This window comes from Lactuca virosa, chromosome 3, assembly GCF_052849685.1.
Source record: "Lactuca virosa cultivar CGN04683 chromosome 3, Lactuca_virosa_CGN04683_v6, whole genome shotgun sequence".
NCBI classification, from domain to species: Eukaryota; Viridiplantae; Streptophyta; class Magnoliopsida; order Asterales; family Asteraceae; genus Lactuca; species Lactuca virosa.
Window position 1 is genome coordinate 86,424,287 of NC_136428.1, and position 9,410 is coordinate 86,433,696.

Below are 9,410 nucleotides of genomic sequence, written 5' to 3' on the forward strand. Positions count from 1 at the left end.
GGTTCCTCATGATAATTTGTTGGTCTCTTATCACAACATCGGTCTCATCATGTCTTTTCTCTGAAGCCTCCATGAATCTAGCTAGCATGGACTCCAAATCAACCTTCTTTTTAGGTGGTGGTTGCTCTTTTTAATAAAATCCTCAGCCATTTTGCCTAAAATTTTCTTCTTTTTGCTTTTTATACTCATCATATGGCAACCACTCTTTCCTTGGCTTCCTCCAATCCTCATCGTACTTGTCTCCACTAGAGTAGCAAACTTGAACCTTTTTATTCCTGTTCTTATCCAAATAGAAATCTTTGGTCTAATGTGGACCATTGCATCTTTCACAACCAACTCGAATCGCATGGATGGATTGGTCCATCTTTGTCATCCTTTAGTCCATAGTGTTTAGCATAGCTAAAATAGTTGCCATATCTTCAGAAGTGCCAATCCCATTTTCTCCCGCTCCATTATTTCTAGGATTGTGGTATTCATGTGAATGTTTTGAAAATTATTCAATCAATTCCTTAATCTCACCCAGATCTTTCTTGGTTAATGGTCCTTGAGAGTCAAGGAGTTTCCTTGTCATCACGTTTACCCCATCATAGAAGATTGATACTTCTTGTTGCTCATTTAAATCATTTTGGGGACAATTTCTTAGCAATCCTTTGTAGCGCTCCCATGCCTCATAGAGTGACCCACCCGGTTGTTGCTCAAAATTTGCTATGGCTTTCTTGAGTTTAGCAACTTTAGATGGTGGGCAAAAATATTCTAAGAATTGCTCTCGCATTTGCGCCCACGTAGTAATTGCGCCGGGTGGTAGTGCCTTCAACCAATATTTATCAGCTCCCTTAATGGTAACGGGAAGCATTCTCAATAGCACTGTCTCTCTAGGAACATTCGGGATGTTGAATTCTATGTCATTGACTTCATCAAGGTGCTTGTAAGCATCCTCATGATCTTTCCTAGAAAATGGGACTTCCTTAAGCGCGGAAAGAATATGTCCCTTCAGCTCGAATGTTGCAGTGGCTAGAATGGCGGGTTGCACAAGACCGGGACCGGTGTCCTCTCAGATTCGTTTCTTGTATGCCTCCATGGACATGTCGGCAATGTTCTCCATCTCCCTTTTTGTCTCGTCTTCGGGTTCACTTTCTTCTTTTTCTAATTCTAGTTCGGACTCATATTCAGATTCTTTAGGATTAGGATTTTGCTCAAAACATTCAAACTTTCTCTCGCCTTTTAAGGAATTACTCGACTCACCCACGTTCCTTCCCTTCTTCTTTCCAAAAACTGATTTAAGGTCTTTGAAAGGTGACTTCTTTGGTGGTTGGTTTTCTCCTACGTTCTTATTCGTCTTTTTACTAAGGGCTGACTCTGGATCTTCAAGCGGTGGTATCAAAGGTGTGTTGGATCCACGGGTCATGTACTTCTGCAAGAACAAAAAATAAAAACGCAAAACTGAACAAAAACTACTTAAAAAGTCCTACTGACTGTTTACCACGACGTGGCTAGTAATACCACGTCGTGATGTCACAGAAAAACTAAGCAGAAACGAAAAACGAAAAGAAACGTAAATAACCTAATTCACGTTGTGAACTTAAGGTTCACGTCGTAAGTTCAGTTCTGAAATAAAAACTAATGCAAAAATTTAACTTTTTGTAGGTTTTACACCAAAAAAAGATCGATTAACCTAAAGCAAATAAATTTTAAATTAAATAGTCGTTCCCCGACAACGGCACCAAAAACTTGATGGTCGAAATATTACTACACCTAATGTTACCTACTATCTAACTAGCTATTCGATTAAAGGCAGTGGACCTTTTCGCAAATAGTATAACACAAACAGTCGGGTATCGAACTCAGGGAACAAATTTAATTATTTATCTTAGTTACTATTTAATTAACCTAAACTTCTACACAAGAGTTTAATTGGTTTTTATCTGATTTTGCAAGTTCAGGCAAACTTAGCTACTAATTATGGATAATTCATGTTGGTTACCAATGTATTACTAGTAATTTGAGTCCAAATATACTAATGTTTAACTAATCCATGTAGAACTATGCATGGTCACACATAATCAATTATGAATTATGAATAGAGCAATGTAAGGTTGATTAAACAAACACAATTATAGTCACGATATATGTTCTTCAGCACAACCGAATTCAATAACTTCAATTACTTATCTAAGATTGGTTCGATCCTAGCTCTAGTAATCTAATGTTCACTAAATTACCAGGTGCCAAGTTCATGCCGTTTAATAATCACTAAGCTACACAAAACATGAATTCAAGCAATTCAAGTATCAAATATTAACATGCTAGGTATTAACAATCAAACACAAGCATATAACCAACTAGTAAGATCCATAACTAATAAACTAAACCATGAGTTGAAGCTTCATCTAGCTACAGCTACACATGGATGAAATCAAACAAACAAATTCAATGTATAAAAACATAATTGATTGTACCAACTTAATGCAAAAGTTATGATCTTCAATCACTTGTACTTCCTTGGATGTTAGCACTCAAATTTATCTGACTTAATTTCCTTCAGAATTCAACTTCTAAACCCTTCTAATCTTCCACAAGTCTCCTAAAATCGTAAACACCAAGGATTTATATAGTTTTCGTGATTTTTACACTCCACGTCGTGGACTAGGACTTCACGTTGTGAATTCAGGTAAATCCTTATCGGGCAAGGACTCTGACTTTCCGTGTACTCATCTTCTAGAAACACCCACTCCACGTTGTGTAAGTGATGTCCACGTTGTGAATTGAGCTTTTCACTGAGATTTTCTTCTTTTAATTCTTCAATCCTCCAAAGTTCCGCTTCTTGTCACTTTTGGTCCTTATTCTTCAAGATTGCTCCTTTTGGCTGCAAAATACAATTCAATCTTATAAGTACGACTTATCTTTGCAAATAACCAAAATATTAATCAAAATGATAAAAATATTGCCTAAAAATGTGTATAAATATGGCAATATCAACACTCAACAATGGAGTTAGTGTTTCGTGGAGGCTGTTCAGGGAGAAAAGGGAGGCTGATAGAGAAGATTCTTGGCTTCAAGGCCCAAATCTTTAATAATTAAATAACCAAAATTAAATAAATACCTTGGAAAATATGGAGCGTTACAATTCTCCCCCACTTGAATCAGACTTCATCCTCGAAGTCCGCTGTCCCGAACAACTCCGGGTAGTGCTCCCTCATCTCCTCCTCGGGATCCCAAGTCCACATTGACCCCTTGCAGTGCAGCCACTACACCTTCACCAGCTCTACAACCTTGTTCCTCAAGATTTTCGTCTTCCGATCTAAAATCGCCACCGGTTTCTCAATATAATTCAGGCGGTCATCCACCTGAATATCCTCCAATGGTACAATTGCGGAGTCATCCACTAAACACTTCCGCAGCTGAGAGACATGAAATATGCTATGAATCTGATTGAACTCGGCTGGAAGATCTAGACGATATGCAACCCGACCCACCCGAGCCAAAACCCCGAAGGGACCAATAAACCTGGGGCCCAGATCGCCCCGCTTCCTGAATCGGATGACACCTTTCCACGGTGACACCTTCAGGAGAACCATATCTCCCACTTGAAAGTCCAAATCTGACTGGCGCCTGTCAGCATAACTCTTCTGCTGACTCTGAGCTGCCTGGAGACTGCTCCGAACTTGCTGAATCAGCTCAGTGGTCTTGAGTACCTCCTCGGTACTCGCCATAATCCGCTGACGACCTCGCCCCAACAAATCGGGGTCCTGCATTTCCTCCCGTAGAGCATATCAAAAGGAGGTCGATCAATGCTAGTGTGATAACTGTTGTTATACGAAAATTCTGCTAACAGAAGATATGTATCCTAACTCCCACCATGTCACACCTCAAAACCGGAACGGCGGAAACGTTCGGGGATGGAGGACGTCATGTACAGTATCACAACAATGCAAAGTAGTAAACAAGCAACAACATCATCCATTGAATTAATAATATAATTTAATACAAGTGTGTTCTGTCAAGTTATATAGACACCAAAAATATAAATCAAAATAAAAGATGAGTCTTGAATGAGCTCCATCTTCTCAAAACCTGGCACCGGTACCTGTCTACTGGTGACCTGAGAATACAAGTTATTTTGAAAGAGTTTATCAGCTTTAAAGCTGGTGAGTTCATAAGTATTTTAGTGTCTGTATTTGTATGAAAGTGTTTGTAAGTCTGTAATGTATAAGTTTGAAAATGTTTGTAAGTGTTTGAATTTCCCTAGAAAACCCTATGTTTCATACTAAAAGTAGCATTCTACCAAGGCATCTAGTGTCTGGGTGTGTGTCTCTTGTAAGAGTATGTATTTTCCCAAATCTGACTATCATTTACCAAAAATATAGTTTTTACATTACTGTTTATTGTGCGAATATCACAAATTGAATGCAAATGGGAAAATAAAATAGTATTGTAGTGTTGTATTAAGTAACTACTGATGTACTAACTACCTTAAACCAATTGTTATTTAAAGTACCATGTGATCGGCCTATATCCTGCTACTGACTATAAACACGACGATGTAAGACGTCGGAAGAAATGACGTTTGGCACCCGTAGACTTGCAAGTCCCACTGTAGCGAGCAGTAAGGTGTAGGATAGTCAATCCAGTATAGATCTATACACAAACTCATACGCTCCCCACTTAAGGAGATTCTGGATACAAAACAGCCATGACAGGTAATTCCATGCCCCGTTACGTGGCTCACATAACTGTAGTAATGTTCTTGTATATGTATGTGCTAGCTGTATTGTGTGTTCTCTCCCTGTCTAGCATGTATGTATGTTCTCTCTGTATGGTATTGTCTCATGTATGAACTGACTCTTTGTATGTTTCACTGTTCTAGTAATAGTATTAGTATCTCTCTAAACTTTACCTATTATAGCTTACTAGTAATGCTGTTTGAATGTATGAACATGTGTGTATACCTTTGCTACCCAAAGGTATTGAACTGAATGAAAGAAGGAACTTTTATATCTATATACATATACATAATATATAACTAGGATTCAAACGACCTTCAGACAAATAGCCTGAATACCCTAAGTCCACAACCAAACAAGGAACAGGAAGTAAGGTGAGCTATCTGTCCTAAGTCCTTTCAATCCTACTTATATAGCTATATCTATATAGATACACATTTAACAGAATATAAGTTTAAAAGAGTTTAATAAAAGTATTTGATATGTAAAATAGTTTGTAAAACAGTTTGAAGTAAAACAGTTTGATAACACAGTTTGAAAAGTAAGAAATCTACTTGTTTGGTAGTTATTAATCACATGTGATTGATATAATAACTATAATTGTTCAACTTGTACCCCCCCCCCCATAAAAGCATTTAAAATCATTTAAAAGGTTAATTAAGGGGTATGAACTCACCTGTAGTGAGTAACTCGAATGAAAGATCGATATAGGATTGTTGGGTATCAATTGGAGTCTTGAGCAAAAACGAATCCTATTTAACATATAATTACACATATATGAATACATTCAATGTATATAAACACCCAAAAGTGATAGGGACACGCCATAGGGACATAAAAACACTTAGAATTAAGTGTTACCACCACATATGATTGTATATAAGGGGTATTTGGCTATACAAGGGAGTGTATGGTCAAAGTGCACAATATGTGGGTGTGTGCGGCCAGGGTGTGCAGCCAGGGTGTGTGTGCGGTCGCACACTCACTATGAAATGTGCCAAAACATATTTTAAGGCTTTAGGACTCATCTAGGAAGATTTCTTACTTCATGCTTTAGCCTTATATGGAGTTTATTGCCATTTTTGGACCTAAAAAGGGTGTGTGCGGCCACCTTGATGTGTGCGGTCGCACACCCTTTATGAAGATGATAAAATCGTGTTTTTCTAGCATATCATCAAGTTATGATAAGTGTATACACGTTATAGAGGCTTGAAAGGGTGATTAAGGTCCGAAACTAGTGTGTGTTCTTGGTGTTCTTGACTAAAAATGGATGTTTTCATGGATCAAACAAAAGGGTTTTGCTAGTTAGGGTCGTGTATCAACAAATAAAAAGGAAGGATTACTACCTTTTATGAAGATCAAGATGAAGATTTGGATGATACTTGAGAGGATTTCGAGTTCTAGCTTTGAAGAAGTGGAAAAGTGTTCAAAAATGACTAAGTCTTGAATATATAGGGGAGAGTGTGCGGTTGGGATGGGTGTGTGGCCGCACACACCTTGTGTTGGTGGGTTTGGCTCAATTGCAAGGTGTTACACTCACAATACTCATCCCCCGACTCTTACCTTGATTATATTAGGTTTTAAACCCTCTATTTGACTCTAAATAGTGCCCGAAGATAGCAAAAACGAGTCTGGCCTTCATTGATTTGAATAAGTGTATAAGATAAAAATTTCGGATTGTCACATCATCCCCCCGTTAGAGACAATTTCGTCCCAAAATTAGAGTTTAAGCAAATAAGTAGTTACAAATAACTAAATAAAAAGACGAGGATATTTCAGTTTCATCTGATCCTCTCGCTCCCAAGTGAATTCAGATCCTCGCTTGGCGTTCCAGCGAACCTTCACTATCGGGATACGACTTTGTTTCGTTTGCTTGACCTCCCGGTCCATGATCTCTACAGGTTCTTCCACGAAGTTGAGGCTCTCGTTGATCTCGATCTCGTCGAGTGGGATTACAAGAGTCTCGTCGGACAGACACTTTTTGAAGTTCGAGACGTGGAAAGTAGAATGTACGTTACTGAGTTCGCGTGATAAGTTAAGTTTGTAAGCTACAGGGCCGATTCTGGAAAGAATCTCGAAAGGCCCTATGTATCTTGGATTTAGCTTTCCACGCTTTCCGAAGCGTATCAAGCCCTTCCAGGGTGAGACCTTCAATTGAACACGGTCGCCCACCTGGAATTCCAACGGTTTCCTTCGTTTATCAGCGTAGCTTTTCTGTCGGTCTCTAGAGGCTTTCAATCGTTCACGAATTTGAACGATCTTCTTTGTCGTTTCCCGAATTATCTCCGGACCCGTGAGAGTGCTTTCAGGAACTCGTCCTTCAGCTAACTGGGTATCACCCACCTCAGCCCAGCACAAAGGGGATCTGCACTTTCGGCCATAGAGGGCCTCGAATGGAGCAACCTTTATGCTCGTGTGATAACTGTTGTTGTAGGAAAATTCAACAAGGGGTAAATGAGTATCCCATGCTTTCCTAAAGTCGATCACATAGGCTCGCAACATATCTTCCAAGGTTTGGATAGTCCTCTCACTTTGTCCGTCGGTCTGCGGATGGTAGGTTGTACTCATGTCCAACCTAGTTCCTAGGGAACTTTGTAGCGACTGCCAGAATCTCGAAGTGAATCTACTATCTCTGTCCGAGATAATGGATATGGGAACACCGTGCAATCGTACAATCTCTCTAATGTAGGTTCTTGTAAGCTTCTCCATCTTGTCTGTTTCCTTGATAGGCAGGAAGTGTGCGGACTTGGTCAATCTATCGACGATGACCCATATGGTATCAAGTCCACCCGTTGTCTTAGGCAACTTGGTTATGAAGTCCATAGTGATCCGCTCCCACTTCCATTCCGGTATCTCAGGCTGTTGTAGAAGACCGGAGGGTTTCTGGTATTCGACCTTCACCTTGGCGCAAGTAAGGCATTTACTCACGAAGGTAGCAATCTCTGCTTTCATGTTAGGCCACCAGTATAGCTTTTTAAGATCCAAATACATCTTATCTGAACCTTTTCAGGTTTCAAAGCGTCGAGCTGAGCCTCCTTAATTTGCATGGACAGGTGTGAATGGATAGTCATGGTCAAATATTTGACCCTACAACCAGAGTATTCTTTCCGACTTAGGGCGTCAGCTACTACGTTGGCTTTACCCGAATGATAACGAATTTCACATTCGTAATCACTGAGTAGCTCGACCCACCGTCGTTGTCTCATGTTGAGCTCCTTCTAGTCGAATATATGTTGTAGGCATTTGTGGTCTGTAAAGATAGTGCTTTTTGTATCGTACAGGTAGTGTCTCTAGATCTTCAGAGCAAACACAACTGCTCCTAGCTCAAGATCGTGGGTAGTGTAGTTGACCTCGTGTGTCTTCAGCTGTCTCGAGGCATAGGCGTTGACCTTACCTCGTTGCATCAGAACACAGCCGAGCCCTTGATTGGACGCATCGCAATAGACAACGAAGTCTTCTATCCCTTCGGGGAGGGATAGTATTGGTGCGGTGCACAAGGCTCGCTTGAGCGTTTGGAACGCTCTCTCTAGCTTCTCTTCCCATTCAAAGGCCACGCCCTTCTGGGTCAGTGTTGTAAGAGGTTTCGCGATGCAGGAGAAGTTCTGAATGAACCTGCGATAGTAGCCAGCGAGGCCTAGAAATTGACGAATTTCAGTAGGCGTCTTCGGTGCTGACCAGCTCTCAATGGCTTTGATTTTGGAAGGGTCCACGTGTATTCCCTCTTCGCTAACCACGTGCCCTAAGAATTCGACTCGTCGGATCCAAAATTCGCATTTCGAGAACTTCGCATAGAGCTTCTCCGAACGAAGCGTTTCTAAGACTTGTCGAAGATATTGACTATGTTCCTCCTTACTACGAGAGTAGATAAGTATGTCATCGATGAAGACGATGACGAACTGATCCAAGTAAGGACGACACACCCTATTCATTAAATCCATGAATACTGAAGGCGCGTTTGTTAATCCGAACGGCCTCACTACGAATTTGTAGTGCCCATAACGAGTTCGGAAGGCTGTCTTCGGAACATCCTCCCCTAGCACTCGTAGTTGGTGATATCCGGATCTTAAGTAGATTTTTGAAAAGAAGTTCGCCCCTTGAAGTTGGTCAAATAAATCGTCAATACGAGGCAAAGGATAACGATTTTTAATGGTTAGTTTGTTGAGCTCCCTGTAGTCGATGCACATACGAAACGATCCGTCTTTCTTCTTGACGAACAAGACTGGAGCTCCCCATGGTGAGAAGCTTGGTCTTATAAAGCCCTTGCTGAGCAGTTCGTTAAGTTGACAGAACAGTTCTTGCATCTCTGCAGGTGCTAGACGATAGGGCGATTTGGCTACGGGAGTAGCCCCTGGAACTAAGTCGATTCTGAACTCGACTTGTCGTTGCGGAGGTAATCCTGGGAATTCTTCCGGAAAGATGTCGGGAAAGTCGCGTACTACTGGAATGTTCTGAATGTCTTTCGTTTCTTGGCTCACATCGACCACATGAGCAAGGAATGAGCGACATTCCTTTCGCAAGAATTTCTGAGCTTGAATGCTCGAGATGATACGAAGGTTCGTGCCGAGTTTGTCGCCATATACTACTAGAGTTTCGCCAGACGACAGATTAAGGCGTACAGCCTTTTCGTAACACATGATGTCGGCACGATGAAGACTCAACCAATCTATGCCGATAATGACGTTGAAACTT

General features: G+C 40.7%; 1 non-coding gene across 1 annotated transcript; it reads left to right on the forward strand.

The window, feature by feature from the left end:
- The first annotated feature begins 617 nt into the window (after positions 1–617).
- LOC145167950 (small nucleolar RNA R71) lies at positions 618–724 on the forward strand. Its single transcript, XR_013741549.1, has one exon. It is a non-coding gene; the product is annotated as a small nucleolar RNA R71 (small nucleolar RNA).
- The last annotated feature ends 8,686 nt before the right edge of the window (positions 725–9,410 follow it).